Source organism: Balaenoptera borealis, assembly GCF_965194805.1.
Source record: "Balaenoptera borealis genome assembly, chromosome: 4".
Classification (NCBI taxonomy): domain Eukaryota; kingdom Metazoa; phylum Chordata; class Mammalia; order Artiodactyla; family Balaenopteridae; genus Balaenoptera; species Balaenoptera borealis.
In genome coordinates, this window is record NC_138861.1 from 48,387,277 (window position 1) to 48,413,463 (window position 26,187).

The 26,187-nt window shown below is 42.3% G+C and overlaps 1 long non-coding RNA gene across 4 annotated transcripts in view; it reads right to left on the bottom strand.

Annotated features, from left to right (window-relative positions):
- Positions 1 to 1,983: 1,983 nt before the first annotated feature.
- The window catches only part of LOC309628304, a 34,670-nt gene continuing 10,466 nt past the window's right edge, over positions 1,984 to 26,187 (bottom strand). The window contains exons 3-7 of one of the 4 annotated variants that reach the window (XR_014244378.1): positions 24,379 to 24,521; positions 23,269 to 23,324; positions 23,092 to 23,174; positions 17,806 to 17,892; positions 1,984 to 9,106 (exon numbers count right to left, since the gene is read on the bottom strand). This is a non-coding gene — a long non-coding RNA (uncharacterized lncRNA). Of the gene's footprint in view, positions 9,107 to 13,609; positions 22,240 to 23,091; positions 24,522 to 26,187 lie in introns of those variants that run through there. The other 3 variants (XR_014244379.1, XR_014244380.1, XR_014244381.1) reach the window with 3 other exon arrangements.

A 26,187-nucleotide genomic window follows, 5' to 3' on the forward strand; every position in this document is an offset into this window, starting at 1 on the left:
CTCATTGCGGTGGCTTCTCCTTGCAGAGCACGGGCTCTAGGCGTGCAGGCTTCAGTAGTTGTGGCACGCAGGCTTCAGTAGTTGTGGCTTGCTGGCGCTAGAGCGCAGGCTCAGTAGTTGTTGCGCACGGGCTTAGTTGCTCCACCACATGCGGGATCTTCCTGGACCAGGGCTCAAACCCGTGTCCCCTGCATTGGCAGGCGGATTCTTAACCACTGCGCTGCGCCGCCAGGGAAGCCCAGCTGTGTGAGTTTTTACCTATTGCTACTACACAATACTTCCCAATCCCAGTGGGATTATGAATATTTTTGAGTCACGTGATAGTATTGTTAAATTAATTTAGTATTTAAAATTGTAATTTGGAAAATCCCAATGAATCTGGAGAAAAAGAATATGAGCACAGATCCATATTTTTCTCTGAAGAAATAAATGTAGGGATTTAACTAAATTTCTACAATTTACCAGACATTTCACCCACATAGTTTTTTTTAATCCCCTTGAAAACATGTGTATAGTTCTAGTTCATGTATAAAGAAGAAATAAACTCAGAGAGATTATTCATCTCTATCATGATTATACAGCACATAAATAGCAGAGACAGTATTTGAACTCAGCTTTTCTATGGCTCAAGGTCATGTTCTTACCACTATCAGAATTAGATTAGTATAAATATCCCAACTAATGTCTGTTACAGTTAAATTTACATCAGCAAACCTGAGGGAGTTCGCAATGGGTTTTCAATCTGACGGTTACATCCGGAGGGTTAAATAGGAAGTGGATAAGTAAGCTGAGAGATTATGGGAAAACCAAATATTTGGAAAATGAAAAAGGGAAAGAAATAACAGACAGAGCCAGAATACAAGAACCAAGTTATGGTGCCCCAGTGGGGCACCACTGGGTGGTGAGCTCCCAGTGGGAGCGAGATTGAGGGGTAAAAGCACCCTAAAGATTATGGCACAACTTTAAGAACGCAATACTCAATACTATGGTTCACCTCAATCCATATCTCTCTTCTAAGTTCCAAACTATCACCCTCATTTGTTTGCAGGAAATTTCCACAGGGTTGTCCCATCGGCAAAACATACTCAGCACATCTAGTATGAAGCTCATGGTTTTTCACTGTCCACCCATTCTTTCACAACCCACCCAACCCAATTCCTCCTGTTTGGTCTCCAACTTTTGTTGCTGGTACCGTTATAGACCCAGGATTCAGGTTCAAATGTCCATTACCAAGGGAACCCTCCTACACTATTGGTGGGAATGTAAATTGGTGCGGCCATTATGGAGAACAGTATAGAGGTTCCTTAAATAACTAAAGATAGAGTTACCATATGATCCAGCAATTCCACTCCTGGGCACATATCTGGAAAAGATGAAAACTCTAACTCAAAAAGACACATGCACCCCAATATTCATAGCAGCACTACTCACAATAGCCAGGACATGGAAACAACCTAAATGTCCATCGACAGAGGAATGGATAAAGAGGATGTGGTACACACACACACACACACACACACACACACAAACACACACACTGGAATATTACTCAGCCATTAAAAAGAATGAAATAATGCCACTTGCAGCAACATGGATGGACCTAGAGATTATCATACTAAGTGAAGTCAGACAGAGAAAGACAAATATCATATGATATCACTTATATGTAGAATCTGAAAAACTGATACAAATGAACTTATTTACAAAACAGAAAGACTCACAGACATAGAAAACAAACGTATGGTTACCAAAGGGGAAAGGGGAGGAGGGAGGAATAAATTAGGAGTTTGGGATTAACAGATACACACGACTATATATAAAATAGATAAACAACAAGGAATAGCACAGGGAACCATATTCAATATCTTGTAATAACCTATACTGGAAAAGAAACTGAAAAAGAACATATACATATATAACTGAATCACTTTGCTGTATACCTGAAACTAATACAACATTGTAATACAACTATACTTCAATTAAAAAAATAAAAATATATGAACACACACAAATACAAACTATAGAAAACTGCCATTATTACATTGATGAAATTAAAGTTTATTAATTACAAAAAAAAGTCCATTACCTACCAAGTCATACTTAACTTTCCTTTTATATATCTCCCTGCCCTACAAGTTCCCTTCTTGTTTTTGTTTCATTTCTCCATTCTTTCACTGAATAGCTACTAAGTGTCAGGTACTAATTCTGATCAATTACAGAGATATAAAGACAAATATGAGACTCTCCTCGTCCTTGGAGAGTTCACATCTGGAAGGAGAGTGTCGAAGGCAGAATTCTAAGATGGCCCTGAAGATTTCCACTCCTGGTGTGTATCTGCTGTTTAATTTCTTCTCTTTGAGTGTGGGTGAGTCTGATCTAACCAGGTGAGCTCTTCTTTAAAAAGAAGACCTAGGGGTCAAAGAAGGAGGAAGTCAGAGAGATTCAAAGCTACAGCAGATGCTCGCCTTTGGCCTTGAAGGAACAAATTACTATCTTGTGTAGAGGGCTATATAACAAGGACCTGAGAGAGGCCTCTGGGAACTGGGAGTGGTCTTTGGCCTCCAGTTGGCAAAAAAATAGGAACCTCAGTCAGACAACTGCAAGGAAATGAATTCTGCCAAGGAACTTGGAAATAGATCTTTCCCTAGTTAAGACTCCAAATGAAGATACACCTGGACAACACCTTGACTTCAGCCTGGTAAGATCCCGAGCAGTAACCCAGGTAAAACATGCCGGCCTTCTGACCTACAGAAGCTGTGAGGTAATAAATGGGTGTTGTTTTAGACTGCTAAAGTTGTGGTAATTTGTTATGCAGCAATAGAAAACTAATACAGAGAGATCAAAGAATAAATAGATCACTGTCACACAGCCTGCTTAGTGCTATGGTACAGGCACGCACAAGGATGCTCTCAGAGCCTAGACAGAGGCATCTAACAAACACTAATGAACTCAGGGAAGGCATTCTGCCAGAGTTAGAACCTAGGATGAATCACAAAGGGAAAGACGGAGTTGGGGCATGTATGACTGGGGAGGGAAGAGTGCTGTGTGCGCAGAGGGAGTTAATACGCACAAGTCCCAGAGTATAGAGCAAGGATAGAGAGGTAAGATAGAGTAATAAAAAAATAACACCATTTACTAATTGTATACTATGTAGTAGTTCAGTGCTAACCTCAACTGAGGTGTTCACAGTAACCCTGTGTGTGCTGGTGTGTTGCTCATTTGCCTCAAATCCAGTCCCTGCTCTTCCTCTACTGTGCTGTGAATCACAAGGGGTTGATTCTTGAAACTACCTTTTCCAGACTTCTTGCTGGGCAACGGGCTTTTGCCTGGGTTGAGCCAATGGATGGCACTGGGAGGAGACTGGAGGCAGGAAGAGAGGAGACTCCAGGGTGCTTCTCTTCTCTCTCTGCTCTGGGCAGTGGCTCTGGCCCAGCGGCTGCACCTCCTCCCTAGGCTAGCTCCCACAGACCCTGATGAGTGGCTCTGCCTCCTGGGCTCCAGGAATATTATGTCTTCCCCTTAGTCCCAGCCTGGGGTGTGGCTGTTAGTTGCTTCCTGCAGTTGCTTAATCCCTGGGTAGTCTCACCTTCCCCTGTTTGCTCTAACAGCTCTCCAGTCTGTACCTTTTAACTAGTTCCCTTACTAAATTCTCTCTATTGAATTACCACCTGGCAGGAAGGTTATTTTCCTAATTGCATCTTACTGAATCACCATGCTTTACATATGAAAGAACTCAGAAAGACTGAACAAATTGCCTAATAACTCACAGTTTAGGATATTGTGGGGCTCAACAACGTAGAGCAAGTCTGTGACTCTGAAGTATATCGCTTTCTAACAAGCTGCCTTGTGTCTCTGAATTTACCATCATCACCGTATCGAGTCAGCTCCTTTTCGTTTCACTGTTACAGTAGCCTCTGAACCATTCTCCATCTCTCCTCCCTCCTCTCTCTCTAATGTGTTCTCCACAGTGCTGCCACATGAGTCCTCTTTAAGCATATCTCTGGTCATGTGACATATCTGGCAACTGCAAAGAGAAGTAAGCATCAACTCCCCCATTCTAGACTCAAGACTCCCTAGAATAGTTCTTAAATCAGTCTTTTTGGCCTCACTTTTGTTAAATATTTTGCTCTACTGAAAATCTACCCCTGATTTTCACTTCTTTGTCTTTGCTTATACTGTTTCTGTTCCCTTTAGCTAAAATGCTCTATTTCTACCTTTTGAAATAATCTTTCTCTGTTCTACCTTTTGAAATATCTGCCCTTCAAGGGTTATTCATCTATTCATTCATTCAACAAACCTGGGCAAGTTACATTCTAGGTCTTCAGGATAGAAAGAAGAACAAAATTATTCCTACCCTCTAGAATAGGTGCTGGCAAATGTTTTCTGCAAGGGGCCAGATGGTAATTTTTTTTTAATTAATTAATTTATTTATTTATATTTAGCTGCGTTGGGTCTTTGTTGCTGCACGCGGGCTTTCTCTAGTTGTGGAGAGCAGGGGCTACTCTTCGTTGTGGTGCACGGGCTTCTCATTGCGGTGGCTTCTCTTGTTGTGGAGCACGGGCTCTAGGCACACGGGCTTCAATAGTTGTGGCACGTGGGCTCAGTAGTTGTGGCTCGTGGGCTCTAGAGCACAGGCTCAGTAGTTGTGGTGCACGGGCTTAGTTGCTCCGCAGCATGTGGGATCTTCCCAGACCACAGCTCAAACCCGTGTCCCCTGCACTGGCAGGTGGATTTGTAACCACTTAGCCGCCAGGGAAGCCCCCAGATGGTAAATATTTTAAGCTTTGTGGGTCACATGATCTCCTTTGCAACTACTGAACTCTGCCTCTGCCATTGTAGCACAAAGGATAGTACATAAACGACTATGGCTATACCAATAAAACTTTATTTACAAAAACAGGTGGCAAGCTGGATTTGGCCCATGTGCTGTAGTTTGCTGACCTCTCCTCTAGAAATTCACATCAAAGCAAATGGGAAAGCTAGCAGGAAATGATAATGAATAAAAAATAGAGAAGGGATGTGGAGAAAAGAAGTACAAGTGCCAGCATCTATGTAAGAGGAGTTTCAAATGACAAAATTAAAAAGAATACGGAGGGTGATATATTTGAAGAAAAAATAAAATTTCTCATAACTAATGAAAGATGAATGCTTTCAGATCATAAAGTGCCAAAGAGAAGAGATAAGGAAAAAGCAGACCAAGAGATAAAGAGAAAGATTTGAAACTTTCTAGAAAGAGAGGGCATGTGATCTACAAAGGAACAAGAATCATATTGATATTAGACCTCTCAATAGCACCCTGGCTGCAGGAAGACAAAGGAGTAATATATACTAAATACTGAAAAAAACTTGAGCCTAGAATGTTGTATTCAGCCAAAGTGTCATTCAGAAATAAAAGCATAGGAAAAGTGATACTCAGCCCCAGGCATACAAGTTCTCAGAAAATATACCACACAAAGACCCACATTGAAAATATATTTGAGGAAGTACAGAAATAAGAAGAAAAAAAAATCCTTTCTAAACTCCCTGGGTGGGGGTGGGGGGGTGGGGTGGATCTTGATGTGTTTTACAAGATATCAGAAGTAAGAATACTATATACTTAAGTAAACTTTGTTGTAAACTTAAAAAAGAAAAAGCAACTAGGGCCAAAGAAAAGAGAAAGAGAAAATATATCCACTACAATACAAAACTCAAATTCTGGATATTATTAATATGATGGATGCTTTGGGAGAAAGTGAAAGGGACAGGAGACCATGCTAATATATATTTCTTTTCTTAGGGTAATAATTTGATTGCGACATGTTTAAGAAATAAATAAGGAGAAAATAACTAAGGTTATGGTTGTATCAGTCAGGACACAGAAACCACATCAGTAATTTATCAGGGAACATTTAATGTAATAGTTATGATCTAACAGAAGGTGGTTCAACTTTTAACAAAGTTAATAAAACTATTGAGAGAGGTAACAGACAACTATAGAAGAGCAAATGGAAGCAGCACTACTACCACTAAAGTTAAGGAAGAATAACCAAGGGAGGAACAAACTTGGAAGAGGCCCCATCCTCAAGGCTGAGATTCAGACCTCCTTGGAGAGGACAAGGAGCTCACTAGATGACAGAATTTCACTGGAGAGCTGCAGCTCCGAGCTGGGGTGCAGCCTGCAGGTCAGGGGTGGCCAGCTGGAAGGCGTCCACTAGGGTGGCGATGAAATTTGCTGGAGAGTGAGTGTCACTGGCTCTCCACAGGAGACGTCACAGAAACCTGAAGATCCAGGAAGGGAAGCCACCTTCTCTGCTCTGCCTTGCAGTGTCCCTCCAGTGCCCTCTGCTGATAAGGCCTAACATTGTACCAGCTGGCAAATGAGAATGTTCACAGGGTCCAGTTCTAGGTGGTACTGGAGCTGACAAACAAGACATTGATACCTGGCACAGTCCTCCCCCATTTTTTCCCCGCTCAGTGCTATATTGTCAATATTCATCCATGTTCTATGTGTATAGTATGCCTTGAGCACACTTCCTGGTTATCTTTTCCTTCCATTGTTTTTGGACTGTTTTACAGTTCTGTAAGTTGTAGAAAATGAATAATAATGCAAACAATTTTAGCCTGTAGAAATGGAAATGAATTGTGTCCAGTGAAATACAATTGATTATTTTCCTATGGTTAGACCATTTTGTATCTTTTTGTAAATTCATTCTAGCATTCCTAGTTGCCTATATATGTGTGATTGAGTTATCCTTTGATCTAGTTGTAACATTTTACTGGTTTCCTCATTAATTAATGAGAGAAGTAAAACCTCTGACACATATTCATTTTGTATTTGTATGTGAGTTATGATCTTAACTTTCAAAAAAATTATATCTTAAAAAAAAAAATTATATCTTAAATAAGCCAGTCCTAGAGTAGTCAAGTTCATCAAAATAAAAAGAAGAATAGTGTTTGCCACACCTGGGGGAAGGAGGGCATGGGGAGTTATTATTTAACTGGTACCAAGTATCAGTTGGAGAAGATGAAAAAGTTCTGCAGATGGATAGTGGTGATGGTTGCACAAAAAATGTGAATGCTTAATGCCACTGAACTGTATGTTTTTAAATGGTTAAAATGGTAAATTTTGTGTTATGCATATTTTACCACAATTTTTAAAATTAAAAATTATACTTTAACATCGGCTATATTAATTGCTTCTCAAATTCACTCACAGTTCTGCTAAATATTCTATTACCTAAAGATTAAATTGTAAAGTTAGCCACCAACAACTTGTATGTGAAATAATGGGAAAAAGAAGAAAATATTTAATATTTACAAATAAACACATACACATACAAGCAAAGAGAAAATTCGCAAAGCTACTATAGTCCTTGTTTTTGTAATGGGTCATGAGCTATAGTTGATATTTATGACCCCCTTCTTTCATTACCTATTTCATATTTCCTTTGCTCTCAGCTAGAAGCTTAGCTGCTCAGTTTCCTAGTAGAGTGACCTAACCTTCAATCTTGAAGCATTATCAGCCTTTGATATTCCTGCCTCTTTTTGGTTACATTTCCTTGATTAATGCTTACTATTGGGCATGGAAGTATTAAGAGATACCCCAGGAAATGCCCTGGGTTCCAGATATAGTCCTGTTTGTACTCAGTGGTTAGCAGCAATCTAAGTTTCCCCTTGGTAGTTGGGATCAATAACTGCAGCAGTACAGAGACCCCTTTTACTGCCTGTTACTTTGTGACATAATAAGTTCAAGATGGCCAGGTGGCAGCTCATCTTCCAATTCAGTGCATGCACTGTTGTGTTCCCTGGTGGAAGCATTTCTCCTTTGGGAACAAAGACCTTTAAAGCAGCAAATCTCAGAGTTGCCAGGATGGGAAGCAAAAATTTGTGTGTGGGCTATTTGATACAATAGTGAGAGAAGCCACTCCTACTTACACCCCTTGATTCCTGAACCCATGTGTTCTGGGATGTGGAGGTGATACTACTACATATTGATCTCTGATTCAAAGCATATACAGCATCTTGCAGGACAGAACCCTGTCTTTAAAGTTGTTGTCTCATAACTGGCACCATAACTTAGTTTTCAGTAAGCAATTCCACCTTTAAGCTAGAGCAGCCACTTCTAGATAATGGAGTATATGGTAAGACCAGTTAATTCCATAGGTATAAGTTCACTGCTGCATTTCTATTGCTGTGAGATGAGTTTCTTGATCAGAAGCAATGCTGTGGGGAATACCACAATGGTGGATAAGGCATTCTGTGAGTCTATTGATAAGAGGTCCTGGCAGAATTATTACGAGTAGAGAAGGCACCTATACTCAGAATATGTGTCTATTCTTATGAGGAAGATTTTTCCACCCTCTCAACAATGGAAAAGATCCAATGTAATCAGCCTGCTACTAGGTGGTTGCTCATCACCCTGAGACATGGTACCTTATCAGGGAGGGCCAGTGCTGGTCTCTGCTGTTGGCAGATAAGGCACTCAGCAACAGCATTAGCCAGGTCAGCCTTGGTAAGGAGAAGTCTGTGTTGTAGAGTCCATGGCTAGCCTCCATCTCTAACATGACCATTTTGTTCATGGGCCCATCACTGGGTGTCTGGGGAAAGAGGTTGTTTGACATCCACAGAGCCTATCGTTTCCACTTGATTATTAAGAGCCTCTTCTGCAGTGAATCCCCTTTGGGGAGCATTCAAATATCTTTACAGTCTGTGTCCTTTCCAAGATCATCGACATTCCTCTTCTCTGTATGTTTTTGTCGCCCACCTTTCAATCTGCTCCCTTCCCTAACCATCCAAGCAAACTATTAACAACCACACATGAATTAGTGTACATACATCTGTCTTCTCACATCAGACAAAGCAGATATATTAGTTTCCTAGGGCTTCCAAAACAAATTACCACAAATCAGTTACCTTAGAACAACAGAAGTTTATTGTCTCATAATTCTGGAGGCTAGGATTCTGAAATCAGAGTGTCAGCAGGGCCGTGCTCTGTCTCTGAAGGCTCTAGGGGAGGACTATGTCTTGCCTCTTCCTAGCTTCTGGTGGTTGCTGGCAATCCTTAGCGTTCCTTGACTTGTAGATGCATCACTCCAATCTCTGCCTCTGCTGCCCCATGGCGTTTTCCCTGTGTATTGTGTCCAAATTTCCTTCTTATAAGGACACCAGTCACTGGGTTAGGGCCCACCTTAATCCAATATGACCTTATCTTAACTTGACTACATCTGCAAAGATGCCATTTCCAAATAAAGTCACCTTCACAGGTTCTGGGTGGACATGCATTTTGGGGGAGAACACTACTGAACCCAGTACAGCGGATAATCCTGCTCGGAAGATTTCCCTTTGCCACTGTCCATTAGGGTCATTTCTGGCCCTAAGCACATTGCAATGAAGTTAAAATTTAATTACAAAAGGATAGATAAAATTTCACATATTTGAAAATTAAGTTATGTAATACTGAATAACCTGTATGTTAAAAAAGAAAGTGCAAGAAAAAAAGAAAAGAAAAAAAGTGCAAAGTAAATTGATACTTAGAAATAAATAGCAATGAAAACAATACATGTGAATACATATATTTATTAAGAAACAAGATAGTTTTAAAACAAAGCAGCTAAGCATTTAACTATGGTATTTGAATAAAAGTAATATCCAAAGAAACAAGAAGGAAGCAAAAAATAAAAATAAGCACTAAAAATAAAGGGAAGATATAAAAGCAACAACATTTTTTAAAAGACAGAAAATAGTAATGAAATAATAGATAAGAAAGGCAAATCTATGGCAAGATTGATGAAAAGAGAGAGACAGAGAAAATGCAAATAAAGAACAATGTGAAAAAAGGGAAATTAACCACAGTCTCAACAGAAATTAAAATTTAGCAAACAGTATTATGAATAACTATGTGTAAATAAATACAAAAACCTAAATTAAATGGACAAAACTCAAGAAGAAATACAAAACTGCAAAAATATTTCAAGGAGAAAGAACTTGAATAGATCAATAAAGATTAAACAAAACAAAATAAAACCTCAAGGCCTAGATGGTTATACAGACAATTTCTACCCAAGTTTTAATGTATAATTAACGTGTAGTATATTCTCAGCAGCAAACATGAAAACAAATGGAGAAATCTTAAATGTATATCTTTGAGTTTGGGGCTTCCCTGGTGGTGCAGTGGTTAAGAATCCACCTGCCAATGCAAGGGACACGGGTTCGAGCCCTGGTCTGGGAAGATCCCACATGCCGCGGAGCAGCTAAGCCCACGTGCCACAACTACTGAGGCTGCGCTCTAGAGCCCGTGAGCCACAACTATTGAAGCCCACGTGCCTAGAGCCCGTGCTCCGCAACAAGAGAAGCCACTGCAATGAGAAGCCCATGCACTGCAACGAAGAGTAGCCCCCGCTCGCCGCAACTAGAGAAAGCTCACTCACAGCAATGAAGAACCAATGCAGCAAAAAAAAAAAAAAAAGACTAAAAAAAAGAAAGCTGTCTCTCTGCACCTCCTGGCTCGATTCATCATGTATCAGGTGTGCCCTGGCCTATGTTCCCAGTGGTTTCATGCTTATACCTTCACAGTTCCAAGAAGAGCTTCTTTTGCTATAAACTCTCACAGAAGTTCTGGATATACATATGCTGGTTGGGTTAAATTTATTCCTTTTTTCATCCTTGAGCCAATCACTGTAGCCAGGCAAGTGGCACTTGTTTTGATTAGCTTAAGCCAGTGCCACATGATCATTCTTGGAGTCAGGTTCACCCAAACTATGAGTATAAAGGTGGGTTGGGGTAGTTTGCCAAGGAACATGGGATTCTGTAATAAAAAGGGAGAGAAGGAGGTGCTTGGCAGAGAAAAACAATAGATATTTATTATATCTCTTCCCTTTCCTTTGCCTTTATTGTTCATTCTGACACGAGAACACATATATGAAACCATTGCAGGAACCAGAGACCTGGTGATTAGTCCTTAGGGAGGACCTTGACTTGAATTCAAGGATGGCTGGGTGTATAAGACACTGGGCTGTGTAGGAAGAGTAACTTGGAAATTGGAAGAGCCACTTCCTCGCCTCCTTATCACACAATCAGAGGGCTTTTTTACTTTTATTTTTATTTAAAAAAATTTTTTAAAATGTGGACCAGTTTTAAAGTCTTTATTGAATTTGTTACAATATCGCTTCTGTTGTATGTTTTGGTTTTTTGGCTGCAAGGCATGTGGGATCTTAGCTCCCCGACCAGGGATCGAACCCGCACCCCCTGCATTGGAAGGCGAAGTCTTAACCACTAGACCACCAGGGAAGTCCCCAGAGGGCTTTTTAATTTTATTTATAAAATTTATTTATTTATTTTTGGCTGTGTTGGGTCTTTGTTGCTGAGCGTGGGCTTTCTCTAGTTGTGGTGAGTAGGGGCTACTCTTGTTGCGGAGCACGGGCTCTAGGCATGTGGGACTCAGTAGTTGTGGCTTGTGGTCTCTAGAGCACAGGCTCAGTAGTTGTGGTGCTCGGGCTCAGCTGCTCAGCGGCATGTGGGATCTTCCCAGGCCTGGGCTTGAACCCGTGTCTCCTATATTCACAGGCGGATTCTTAACCACTGTGCCACCAGGGAAGTCCCCAGAGGGCTTTTTTTAAAAAAAAAAACTTTCTTGAGATATAGTTCACGCCATACAATTCGTCCATTTACAATGCACAATTCAATAGCTTTTTGTAATTCATAGAGTTGTGCAAATATCATCACAATCAATTTTAGAACATTTCATCATCCATGTACCCTTTAGCTATCATTTCTCCTCCCTTAATTTCCTCATCCCCACCAGCCTTAGCAACCATTAATCTACTTTTTGTCTCTATAGATTCTTCTATTCTGGATATTTAATACAAATGGAATAATATAATATGTGATCTTTTGTAACTAGATCTTTCACTTAGTATAATATTTTCAAGGTTCCTCTGTATTGTAGCATATATCAGTACTTCATTCCTTTTTTTTTTTAAATTTATTTTTATATTTATTTTTGGCTGTGTTGGGTCTTCGGTTCTGTGAGAGGGCTTTCTCTAGTCGCGGCAAGCGGGGGCCACTCTTCATCGCGGTGCGCAGGCCTCTCACTCTCGCGGCCTCTCTTGTTGCGGAGCACAGGCTCCAGACACGCAGGCTCAGTAGTTGTGGCTCACGGGCCTAGTCGCTCCGCGGCATGTGGGATCTTCCCAGACCAGGGCTCGAGCCCATGTCCCCTGCATTGGCAGGCAGATTCTCAACCACTGCGCCACCAGGGAAGCCCCTTCATTCCTTTTTATGGTTGAATATTCCATTATGTAGCTATAACACGCTTTTAAAAATCCCATTCTTTAGTTTATGAACATATGGGTTGTTTCCACCTTTGGGTATGGTTTTGGGTGGAAATGTGTTTTCATTTCTCTTTGGGATATACCTAAGGGTGGAATTTCTGGGTCAAATGGTAACACTATGTTTAACTTTTTGAGGAACTGCTAGACTGTTTTCCAAAGTGGCTGTACCGGACTTCCTTGGTGGTCCAGTGGCTAAGCCTCCGTGCTCCCAATGCAGGGGGCCCAGGTTCGATCCCTGGTCAGGGAACTAGGTCCCACATGCCACAACTGAGTTCGCATGCCACAACTAAAGATCCTGCATGCTGCAACTGAAGATCCCCACATGCCGCAACTGAAGATCCCGCGTGCTGCAACTAAGGCCTGCCACAGCCAAATTAAAACAAAAATTGGCTTGAAAGCAGATTTCCATAATACAAATTATGTTAAAAAAAAAAAAAGGGGGCTTCCCTGGTGGCGCAGTGGTTGAGAATCTGCCTGCCAATGCAGGGGACACAGGTTCGAGCCCTGGTCTGGGAAGATCCCACATGCCGTGGAGCAACTAGGCCCGTGAGCCACAACTACTGAGCCTGCGTGTCTGGAGCCTGTGCTCCGCAACGGGAGAGGCCGCAACACTGAGAGGCCTGTGCACCGCGATGAAGAGTGGCCCCCGCTTGCCACAACTGGAGAAAGCCCTCACACAGAAACGAAGACCCAACACAGCCAAAAATAAATAAATAAAAAGAATATCAAAAGGATAACACATATTTTAAAAAAAAAAAAAAGAAAGAAAAAAAAGAACACCAGGACTTCCCTGGTGGCGCAGTGGTTAAGAATCTGCCTGCCAATGCAGAGGACATAGGTTCGAGCCCTGGTCCGGGAAGATCCCCCATGCCGTGGAGCAACTAAACCAGTGCACAACAACTACTGAGCCTGTGCTCTAGAGCCCACAAGCCACAACTACTGAGACCGAGAGCCACAACTACTGAAGCCTGCACGCCTAGAGCCTGTGCTCCACAACAAGAGAAGCCATCGCAATGAAAAGCCTGTGCACCACAACGAAGTGTAGCCCCCGCTCGCAGCAACTAGAAAAAGCCCAAGCGCAGCAAGGAAGACCCAAAGCAGCCAAAAATAAATAAATTAATTAATTTATTAGGGAAAAAAACCCACCAAAAACAAAAAACAAGTGGTTGTACCACTTTACACTCACAATAAGGGTGTATGAAAGTTCCAATTTCTCCACATCCTAGCTGGATCTTTTTATTGTCTGTCTTTTTTTTTTTTTTTATTAAAGATTTTTTTGATGTGGACCATTTTTTTTAAAAAATTTTATTTATTTATTTATTTATGGCTGTGTTGGGTCTTCGTTTCTGTGCGAGGGCTTTCTCCAGTTGTGGCAACTGGGGGCCACTCTTCATCGCGGTGCGCGGGCCCCTCGCCATCGCGGCCTCTCTTGTTGCGGAGCACAGGCTCCAGACGCGCAGGCTCAGCAATTGTGGCTCACGGGCCTAGCCGCTCCGCGGCACGCGGGATCTTCCCAGACCAGGGCTTGAACCCGTGTCCCCTGCATTGGCAGGCAGACTCTCAACCACTGCACCACCAGGGAAGCCCCTGTCTTTTTTAAAATTACAGCCATCCTAGTAAATGTTAGGTAGTGTATCTCGTGGTTCTGATTTGTATTTCCCTAATGGCTAATGACGTTGAGCATCTTTTTAAGTACTTATTGGCCATTCGTATATCTCCATTGGAAGAAGGTCTTCTCAGATTATACATTATTTGCAAATATTTTTTTCCCATTCTGTGGGTTGTCTTTTTACTTTCTGGATAGTGTCCTTTGAAGCACAAATTTAAAAATTTCGATGAAGTCCAATTAATCCATTTTTTTCTTTCATTGTTTGATTTTTTTTAAATGCCACCCTTGCTGCTTCTAAACCTGGTACTTTATACAAAAGCTTATCTCTGTTTATTTTATACATAAAAACCTCACAAGCACTTTAGGCGAATCCTAGGAATGTTTTTTAAAAAATATGACTCACCAGCATGGGACATCAGAGCCTGAATAAGGTGAGGAGGACATCCACACGGGGGTGATGTGATGTGAAGGATCAGAACCCACATGGGGCTAGGAGGACATCCATGCATGAGGATGGCCCCGCTCTGGGTGTTGGAGCCCAAAAAAGGGAGGAAGGCATCCACCTATGGGAGCAGGCTTGGCTAGGGAGTCAGACTCTGAATGAGCTGTGAGTTCACGCAGGGGACAGCTCTGGGCATGTGAGAGACCAAATGGAGTGAGAGGGCTTTCATACAGGGGGTGGGGTGGTCAGGCCTAGAGTACTGGGATATAGGTGAGATGAGGAGGGTTTCTGCATGCGGAAGAGGACAGCAGAGGTGATGGGAGATCGATTATATTAGGAGGAATGATCAAATATTAAGGATAATGAGGGCCAGGTTTCTCACTATTGGAGAAAGGATTAAAAGTATAGAAAGGAAGAAAACTAGACTGAACCTTATGGTCGTGAATTAGAATTGGAGGTATTGGTGTGAACTCATGGTTTTTAATATAGAGATATATAGAAATACAGATGTAACGTATACAGGTATACACACATTTACATATATGTATTCATACATGTGTCCATATATACATAAATACACATATACACACATGTATTGATTAGACCTGTCCTCTCAAAGAACCTGGGAGTAGTGACATCTCAGTAGCAATGAGCAAAACTGGTGCCCAGATATTGATTTCTAAATACCGTTTTGAGAGCAGGCAAAGAAGTTGGCTCATAAATGAAGGCAGGCATTGACTATTGGCAGACCTGTCAATTCCAGGAAGGCAGAGAGTGGAGCCACATACAGTGAGAGTACAGGGTCCTGCAGTGGTTTCAGGACCAAGCTTGGGTCTACACCAAGAGTGAGTAGGAACCCCGGCCCTGGATTTGCTAGCTAAGCGATGTATCAGCATCAGGTTCCTTAACATTTCTGAGCCTCAGCTTTTCATTTGTAAACAGGATAGTACAATGGTAGAAAGGGACAAGTAAGTCAAATGCCTGGCATGTTGTGAGCACTCAGAATTCTTGGGAACACCAGGAAGGCATGCTGCAGCAGCAAAAATCAAAGAAATAAAAACTCTTGTGAAAACTTTCCAAAATCTTCATCTTAGCTCAGAAGGCCAGGAACTTGGTGGAGTTCCAGGGGCTTTCCAGTTCCATATACCAGCCTTGAAATTAATATGTAACATTTTCATGTTAATTAAGCCTATTAATAAAATTTGTGGTAAGAGATCTGACCTGTGTGTTGGATATTCCCAAGAGTGGGGTGTTGGATGGGGGTGGGATGAGAGGAATTATGCCACTTTGATTTTGTTCCACAAAACTAATGAGCTGGGGAAATTCCTATGAAAATGGGCAGCCACTGGGATCTCACTACTGCTCAAACCAGAGTATTCTAAGTTTCCTCCCTCTCCCAGCAGTGCTTACATCCGATGAGTCACCAAGACATCCTTCCCAATTTCCCACAGCTGTTCTGTTTCTCTTCACCTCCCCTCTTTGGTTCCAGCCCTCAGTTCTGACTTGATTAATTTGTGCAAAAGTTTCTAACTGGCCTTCCTGCCCCTAGTTTTGATGTTCTCCAAACCATTCTCCATCCTGCCATGTAGTGATTTCCCTTTTTCCAAGCATTAATCTGATTATGTCACGCCCACAAAACTCCCTGAATCCTTTCTTGCAGGATAAAATTTTGCACTTCTTAGATGTCATTCAAGGACCTCCTGCCATACAGTCAGCTAAAACCAATAGAGACCATTTATTCCCTGTCCTTTGGGATGGTGTTCTCACATTTCTACCTAAACTTTTTACCCAAGCCTTCCTTTTCCTTTTTGCAATGATAGTTTCTTTTTATATCCTGTTGTTAAAATATTTTTAATCACATTTTTAAATGCCCATAGAAAAACAAAGAGTCTACACAGGCTTAGAGAATGAACTTATGGTTACCAGGAGGGAAGGAAGGGGGAAGGATAGTTAGGGAGTTTGGGATTGACATGTACACACTGCTATATTTAAAATGGATAACCAGCAAGGACCTACTATATAGCCCCGGGAACTCTGCTCAATATTTTGTAACAACCTAAATGGGAAAAAAATTTGCAAAAGAATTAGATACATGTAAATGTGTAACTGAATCACTTTGCTGCACAACTGAGACTAACACAATATTGTTAATCAACTATACTCTAATAGAAAAGTAAAACAAACAAAAAACAAAAAAAACAGAGTCTAAAAGATTGCTGTGTAAACATCAGTCCCCTGACCCTGCCCATCACAACTTCCCTCTCCTCAGAGGTTACATCTTTCACTCTTGCTGATTATTTTCGTAGCTTCCTCCATATCGTTGCTACTCAATTTTAAAATTTAAACTTTCTACTACTGAAGATTTTGCTCTTTTATACACACACACACTCACACACCCTTGCTGTGCACACATCTTGCCAGTAAAATTATATAATAATTTTGCACAAATACATGTTCATGCAAATGCTAATCCAATTTGAGATGTAGTATATTATGACAACTTTTCCTTTTCTGCTTAATTCCCCCATTTCCTTAATTTCCTGTCAGTTTTATAAAACTCCTCCCACCATATTCAGAGGCATCAATTAAAAAAAAAATCATTTCACTTCCTTCTGCTTTGTCTCTTGTAGAAGTACCCTTGAAATCTGTCTACAGTTGTTGTTATGGGACCTCTCTTCACTTCTCATGATGGAGGTCTTGTCTACTGAATCCCATGTCATCTTCTTTTTTGGTTTACTCCCTCATTTTGGAGAAGCACATTCTTTCTAGTTTCCTAGAGAGAATTCAGTGTACGCATATTTTTTGAGACCTTGTGTGTACTAAAATATTCTCATTCCATTTCATACTTGAATGATAATTTGGCTGAGCAGAAAATTTTATACTGAAAAATATTTTCCTTCACAATCTCATCATCTAGCTTTCAGGGTTGTTGCTGAGAAGTCTGATTCCATTCTGACTCTTGATTCTGTACGTAGGATCAATTTACTTGCCTTTAAGGGCTTAATTCCCACCATATCCTCTGCTTTAGTTAGGATGCCTTCAGCAGCAAGTGAATGGAAATCAACTCCAGGTGGCTTAAAAAATAAGAAAATTTATCTCATATAAGAAGTCCAAAGTAGGATGGCTCCCAGGATACTTAACTCAGTGATAAATGGCTTTATCATAAACCTTAATCTTTCCATTTTCCAGCTTTTCCCTCTTGTCTTTTTTCCTTACATTAGCTCTCGTTATGGTCACGAGATGGCTGCAGCAATTCTAAGTGTATCAAATATCCAGACACAAGAGGGTGCAAGGGAGAAAAAGATAATTGCTTCATAATGTATCTTCTCTAGGAGTGAAGAAACCTTTTCTAGAAACTCCTAGTCAATTTTACTTCATGTTTCTTTGGTGAGAATGTATCACCTGCCCAAGCCTAAAAATATCTATAATAAAGGGAATGGTATTACCTTGACTGTTTTAGATTAATCAGGATTCACCCTCAGGAGCAAGCACATGACCAAGTGGAGGAAGTAGATGCCTGAACAAAACCGGAGCTGTAACAGCAAGGAAGAAGGGGAAATTGTTTTGGAAGGCAATCAACAACGTCTACTGCACTCCTGGACATACTTTGTTTAATTGATCCTGACTTTATTACAGTTCCTTCAATGCTCATATTTTTAGGCTCTGACTTTGGATTGACTCCTGCTGTTTCTGCCACTGTCTATAGAAAGCTGAAGAGTAGGCTTGATTTTTGGAGTCTTCCTAGGAAATCATTTATCTCTGTGCACTTGACTGTCATTAGATTAACCTTGTATCCCCTATAACTAAAGTTACAGTGTTGATATTGGGGGCTCCCCTATTCCCTGAGATGGGGCCCTGGCTGCAGGTTTGTACTGAAGCTCCCCCCTACTCCCATCACCACCAAGGCTAATTGGGCCAAGGAGAGGACACTGAACCCAAGTTTAACCAATCAGATTCTCTCTGTATTTGGTATCAGAATGGAAAGAAAGTCAGTCTCCATTTGCTTCAAACTATAACTTCAAACTCAAGAGAGGCAGCTGTATTTCATCTTGTGCTTTGAGGACTAGAAAAATCAGCTTGCAAAAAATCAGCAAAGGCACAGAGAGAAGCAGAAATGAGATGGAGTGGAGTGCTCCTGGTTTCCCACTTCTTGATTTCAGTCTCTGCCTGAGGGCTGGCTGCATTCCTACCCTTGGGTCTCATGAGATAAGCCAGTATCCCCATCCCCCTTTCCATTTAAACTAGTTCCCTGGAAGTTCTGCTATTTTTAACCAAATTACAACTAAGGGGATTATGACCAGTCCTTCTGGACTAAGGCAATAAAACTTCAGAGCTTGTGACTTTATCATGTGGCTCAGGGCCTCTTTCTCTCTGCCTTATCTCCAGGTTTTATTTATTGGTGTACCTTGTGGGGAATCTGGTATGGTCGGGAAGGGGATCTGAGGTGTTGTAAACAAGAACTGGTAGAGAGGGTGTGTGTCTGGTTCATGCAGAGACTAGTAGGATGTTTCACTTTTCTTTTTAAAAATATTTATTTATTTATTTATTTATTTATTATTTGGCTGAGTCGGGTCTTAGTTGCAGCACGTGGGCTCTTCGTTGTGGTGCAAGGTCTTCTCTCTAGTTGTGGCACACAGGCTCCAGAGCACATGGGCTCAGTAATTGCGGCACATGGGCTCTCTAGTTGTGGCACACAGGCTTAGTTGCCCTGCAGCATGTGGGATCTTAGTTCCCCAACAAGGGATCAAACCCAGGTTCCCTGCAACGGAAAGCGGATTCTTTTTTAAAATAATTAATTAATTAATTAATTAATTAATTAATCTTTGGCTGCGTTGGGTCTTCTTTGCTGCACGCGGGCTTTCTCTAGTTGCAGCGAGCGGAGGCTACTCTTCGTTGTGGTGCTTCTCATTGAGGTGGCTTCTCTTTGTTGCAGAGCATGGGCTCTAGGCATGTGGGCTCAGTAGTTGTGGCTTGCAGGCTCTAGAGTACAGGCTCAGCAGTTGTGGCGCACGGGCTTAGTTGCTCCACAGCATGTGGGATCTTCCTGGACCAGGGCTGGAACCTGTCTCCTCTGCACTGGCAGGCAGATTCTTAACCACTGCAGGAAGGTGGATTCTTAACCACTGGACCACCAGGGAAGTTCCTCACTTTTCTTTCATGTGGCAGGCATACAGTAAACATTAATAAATATTTGAACAGATGAGCATTTGATACCTCATAAATCTGAATTTGATAAAAGATTAAATTTTAAACTGATTGTTAATAGCTGTTGCTATTAAACACCATATAAAAACTCAGCAACCATCCTTAATTGTTGCACCTGTGGTCACTGTGTTGGGGTATCAGCCTTGCCTTTACCAGCTGACTTCCATCTACATGTTATGCAGCCAGTTTGCTGTGGGTAGGACAATTTTAGGGCTGACACAGGAGACCACTGAGAGAAGTCCTGAGGAGTTACCAACAGCTTGGGACCCACTTGAACAAGCATTTTTGCTCAGAATCTTGGCATTGATTGTGTCACCTTGGATATGTGTTTGCCTTCCGGCCAACTTCCATCACTTCTTGACCCGACTCTTCTTATACATGGTGTTTTGGACAAGTTGGAACTATGGTTCCCAGAGTCCCTTTCCTTGTGTGACTTGTGTTAGAGTTGGAGAAAAAGAAGCTGGTATGAGATTTGGTAGGTAGAAGTGAAACAGCAGCCATGCGCTGGGAGAAGCACGCAGAGAGGTTGGCATGTCCCAGCTGGTCCCCACTCTCCACCGTACTGGTGCAGGTTCCATAGGTCCTTGCTCTCCCTTGCTCCACACCCAGCTCTTCTCTCAAGTGCAGGCCCTGCTGATCACCAGTAACTCCAGGTTGGGTGGTTCCACTCTGATGACTGAAGTGCCTGGCTTTCCAGACGAGTTGACGAGCTCCATCTTGCCCACCTGTGCCAGCGCTAAAGGAGGGCTGTTTAGTGACTTTTCTCTGATCCTTCAGCTTCTGCTTTCAGACACTTAATTTCCCAGCTTCTCCAACAATAGTGGGTAGTAACTATGTCTTGTTTGCTATCCCAGAAGTCATCATACCTTCTGGCATATAATGAATCCTCAGTAGACATTTACTAAATGAATGATCTTTAGTTTACAGAAAGAAGGAAAGAAAGAAAAAAGAAAAAGAAATTATTTCTTTTCCTTAAAATTAATTAATTAATTAATTTATTTTTGGCTGCGTTGGGTCTTCATTGCTGTGCACAGGCTTTCTCTAGTTGCGACGAGCAGGGGCTACTCTTCATTGCAGTGCGTGGGCTTCTCATTGAGGTGGCTTCTCTTGTTGCGGAGCACGGGCTCTAGGTGCACAGACTCAGTAGTTGTGGCTCATGGGCTCTAGAGTGCAGGCTCAGTAGTTGTGGCGCACGGGCTTAGTTGCTCCATGGCATGTGGGATCTTAGTTCCCTGACTAGGGCTCAAACCCGCATCCCCTGCATTGGCAGGCAGATTCTTAACCACTGCGCCACCATGGAAGCCCAGAAAGAAACTATTTCTGACATTGAACTGGTCCAATTCTCGTCTGCATAATTTTGGCTATGAGGAAAAGGTGCTTTCCAATCTCTTCTTACTTCTTAAAATAATTCCACAGTCATATTCCTTTAAAATAAATTAAAAAGGCACGGTTGAAATAGAGAAATGAGGGACTCCCCTGGTGGTCCAGTGGTAGAGAACCTGCCTTCCAATGCAAGGAACGTGGGTTCGATCCCTGGTCGGGGAACTAAGATCCCACATGCAGTGGGGCAACTAAGCCTGCACCCCACAACTACTGAGCTCGCGTGCCTCAATGAGAGAGCCCACCTGCCACAAATGACAGAGCCCATGCGCCCTGGAGCCCGCGCACCACAACTAGAGAGAGAAAACCCGCACGCCTCAACTAGAGAGAAACCCAACCAGACCGCATGCCGTAATGAAAAAGATCCTGCATGTCTCAACAAAGATCCCGTGTGCTGCAACTAAGACCCGATGCAGCCTATATATATATATATATGGAAAATAAATAAAATAAGTTTTTTAAAAAATATTTTTAAAAAAGCAATAGAGAAATGAAAGTAGCTTGCTTAAGATCCTAGGGCAAGAGAGGAAATAAACCAAAATTAGAACTTGTGTTGATACTTATGTTCTCCCTAACTACAACTTAAGCCTACTTAGCAACCCACTGAGTTTTATCTCCCTTCCTTTATCCAGTCCACTTTTGTGCACCACCACCTCTTCTGCCCCTTGCCCATATACACATGTATACTTGTCCAAACGCCAGCACTAAAAAATAAACAAAAGTACTTGTTGAAAGTATGGCTCTCCAAAGGGGAATACATTCAAGTCAATTTAATGGGTATTTATTGAGCATCCTGATGTAAGAAAACTTGCTCTACAGGCAAAGTAATGATGAATAAGAGGGCAAATGTGGTGTGCTGTTCCTGCTGGAGAAACTTGACAAAAAATTCTTTGACATGGAACCATTGTAGGTTATTACTTAATTCCTATTCTCAGTACTGTGTCTTTTTCTCATTCATCATTTGAGTCTTGGGGTTGTGGTTTCCTCATGAACATACACCCAAAGTAGCTTAATAACATTCAGCCGAAATAGGTCTTCCAGCCCTTGGCCCATCTAAGAGAACATTTTGTTATTCCCTAGGCCAGTGGTTCTTAAAATTCACCAGTAAACCTTCACCTGGGTAGCCTCTTTAAAATGCAGATGGCTGGGCTTCTTTCCTCACTTTCCCCCTCCAACCCTGCCCCTGCAGATTGAAAATTCAGGATATCCATGAAATTTGTATTTTTCACAAGACACCAGGTGCTCATCTGACACAGTCGTCTTCAGGCCACTTTTGGAGAAATGTGCAAAAACACCTGAAAGAGAATCACCTGGGAGCTTAGTTTTGAAAAGCTAATTCTTGATCCCTACCCCCCACACCATCTGAATTAGAATTTTGGCAGCAAGGACTGGACTATGCATATTAAGTTAATTCTCCACTTGATTCTTATGGGTCCACAGATTCCCCCTTTGAGAAGTATTGTTAGATCTCCCAGTCTACATTTAAAGGCCAATTTAGACACAAAATCCTCTGGAGGGAGAAACAGAAAAAAGAGGGAAGGCCTTCCTCTCTAATAAACATTGATCTTAGATTCATCCTTTCTTAACTCTTAGAATCTGTTCCCAGCTTATTACTGATCTGAGCATTTCCTGGGAAATGGCTGGGTTCCCAAGGTCAGGCAGCACTCACACCCTCCGGGGTGGTCAGGACTGCCGAGGGGCCCATCCCAGCTAGCCCTGATTTGCAGACGAAATATTATCTGCAGGCCCATCAAACAGTAATGGGAACCTCAGAAGCCTAGGGGGTGTTGGGAAATGCCTTCCTGGATAATGGGGGCCGTGATCTTTCTGGGGCCAACCTCCGGTCACCAGTCTGTTTCCCACCCCACCCCCTGGCATCCCCCATTCCCAAAGCCGTGTCTAACACGTCATACCACATGCCAGTTTTGTAAAAAATAACTCTTATTCAGATCATTTGCAAAGGGCACGATGTGGCTGTGTGGAACAGAACAAGGATCCCGAGGTGGCTGTGGGTTTGAATCTTGACCTCATCCAGTACTAGCCTGAGTTTGGACCAGCTACGGAGCCCCAAGGCTAAGTGCATAGTGCTAACTGCTGGGAGGGGCTGTGTGAATCACAGAAAGCGCCGAGAGCCGCAGGGTACTTGCCTCTCTTCCTGACTCCACACTTCCTTTCGACCTCACGCTTATCTCTTCAGTCCACTCTTCACTCTCCCGGCTCCCGGACTCATCTGCAAATTTGAGAACGCTTCCTTGAGCCACCTCCGCCCCCTCCCCGCTTTGTGGAGGACTCTGCCCCATAAGGCACTACTTTTTCTCACCAACCTCTCATAACCGGGGCCGCCACTTCGTCATCTTTACCGCTGGAATACCTCCTAGGACTGGAAGGGAACGTTTACTGAGCGCTGCGCATGTGCCAAAAGCGGAGGATTAAAGATACTGCAGGAAAAGTGCTTAGAGGAAGGGCTTGGCGGCTTTAGTAATTATAGCTATTATTCACCACTGTTTTGCTATTCATTTCTCACAGTGACCCTGGAGAATGGGTCCTGACTGCTGATCTGCTCCTCTTTGCCGGTGAAAAAACTGGGGCTCAGAGAAAGTTAAGTAATTTGCTCCTGATCACATAGCTAGGAAGTGGTGGAACTGGGATTAAAAAAACCCAGTCTAGAGATGGCTCCAAATCCATACTTTTCAACTGCAATTATTAAGACCTCAGTCTGAGTTACGTTCAGAATAAATATAGGAAAACTTTAAAAATATGCTAGTTTTGGAGATATATACACATATTTAATTATTCAGGTGAAATTACAGTGACTTATCAATGACTTCAAAAAACTTACCCAGTATTTACTGGGAAAGTGATTGGTTAAACAAGATTGGAGATGTGTTGATAGCTGCTGACACGGGGTAATGGAGATTCAGTATTTGAGTCTCTTTGCTTTTGTATCTGTTTGAAATTTTTTTCACTTAAGAGTTAAGAACTAAATTCATTCTACATCTGCCCCAAATCTACTAATTACAGCAGCAGATTACCTGTAGGCCCTAAATTGGTAGTTGATAGGCTTCACATTTCGTGAGGATTCTCTTGTTTTTCAAGATTTTGAATACGAAGTTTTTACTTTTTAAACTCTCAAAATAATGAGCATTTGTATTTATTATATAATATGGGCAAGGCAGTCTTTTAAGTAATATGTGTTCTCAGCTAACGACCCTGACAGTCCTGTGATGGAAGTATAATTATCTCCACCTTATGGATGGAAAACGGAGGCACCGACGAGGTACCTTCCTAACTGCAGGGCTCCTTGCTGCTGTGGAAGGAGATTTTGAACTCAGTTCGTCTCATGCCCACACCCGCTGGAGGGCACCACCTTTAAGCAAATGTTCGTCTTAGTATCAGTTAGGAATGGTTTTACCACAAGTGACAGAAGACCATACTAGTCGTAGCTTGTGTGGTCAGTCATGGCTCCAGGGTTCCAGCCGCTTTCTGTCCTGATGCTCAGCCACCCTCTGCTTGATACCTTTCCAACCTTTAGGCTTCTTGGCACAAGATGGAGGCCTCTTACAACCTTTCAAGACACCTAAGACAGGAAGAAAAGTCAGGAGCAGTGCTAGCAAATTCTTAAGTGTGTTTCTCTCCTCAGCAGAAAACAAAATATTTCCCAGAAACTCCCAGCAGACTTCCTTCCATGTCTCATTGGCCAGAGCTTTGACTGTGGCCCCCTGAGTTATAAGGAAAACTGGGATGTTGAGGATGTAGGATAAAATTATGAGGGTTGACTTAAATAAGTGGTTCATGAGCCTGGGGACACTAAATCACTGGTCAGTGTTAGATTAGTATTATTTATTATTATTTTTATAAATATATAGATCTTTACTTAAAGTTTTTCAGGAACACAGGGGAGAGACTTATACCACATAGCCAAGCAAAATTTCCTAAATATACCTTTTAACATTTCTGTGTCCCCAAAGTCCCACCTTTTATATCAGTTGCCTTCATCTCATCCTGTCTTTCCAAAAGAGTGAACACCTTTGAAATTCTCCCCACTACACCCTCTTTCTACTTTCTCCTCTTTTTTTAAAAAATAAATAAATAAATAAATTTATTTATTTTTGCCTGCGTTGGGTCTTCATTGCTGTGCACGAGCTTTCTCTAGTTGTGGTGAGTGGGGGCTACTCTTCGTTGCAGTGCGTGGGCTTCTCATTGCAGTGGCTTCTCTTGTTGTGGAGCATGGACTCTAGATGCGCAGGCTTCAGTAGTTGTGGTGCGTGGGCTCAGTAGTTGTGGCTCACAGGCTCTAGAGTGCAGGCTCAGTAGTTGTGGCGCATGGGCTTAGTTGCTCCGTGGCATGTGGGATCTTCCCAGACCAGGTCTCGAACCCATGTCCCCTGCATTGCCAGGCGGATTCTTAATCACTGCGCCACCAGGGAAGTCCCTTCTTTCTCCTCTTAACTCCTCCTCATTTCCAGCTCTTTCCTTCTGTGTTTATTTCTTTTTCATGTAAGAGTAATCTAGTCTATTGTGTTAGTTATCTACTGGAGTAACAAATTACTCCAAATTAAAAAAAAAAAAATTTATTTATTTATTTATTTATTTATATTTTTGGCTGCATCGGGTCTTTGTTGCTGCATGCATGTATTCTCTAGTTGCAGCGAGCGGGGGCTACTCTTCGTTGTGGTGCATGGGCTTCTCATTGCAGTAGCTTCTCTTGTTGCGGGGCATGGGCTCTAGGCACGTGGGCTTCAGTAGTTGTGGCACGCAGGCTCAGTAGTTGTGGCTCGTGGGCTCTAGAGCCCAGGCTCAGTAGTTGTGGCACATGGGCTTAGTTGCTCCGCAGCATGTGGGATCTTCCCGGACCAGGACTCAAACCCACGTCCCCTGTATTGCCAGGTGGATTCTTAACCACTGTGCCACCAGGGAAGTCCCTACTCCAAATTTAGTGGCTTAAAATTGACATGTTATCTCACAGTTGCTGTGGGTTAGGAATTTGAGAGCAGCTTAGTTGGATGTTTCTGGCCCAGGGTCTCTGATGAGATGGCAGTCAAGATGTTGGCAAGGGCTGTAGTCATCTGAAAGCTTGACTGGGGCCGGAGGATCCACTTCTTAAGATGGCTCACTCATACGGCTGTTGACTTGAGGCCTCAGTTTTTCATTCCATGGTCTCTCCATAGGACTGCTCAACAGGGTGGCTGGCTTCCCCCAAAGCAAGTGATCTGAGAAGAAGGACATGCAGGCAGCCACAGTGC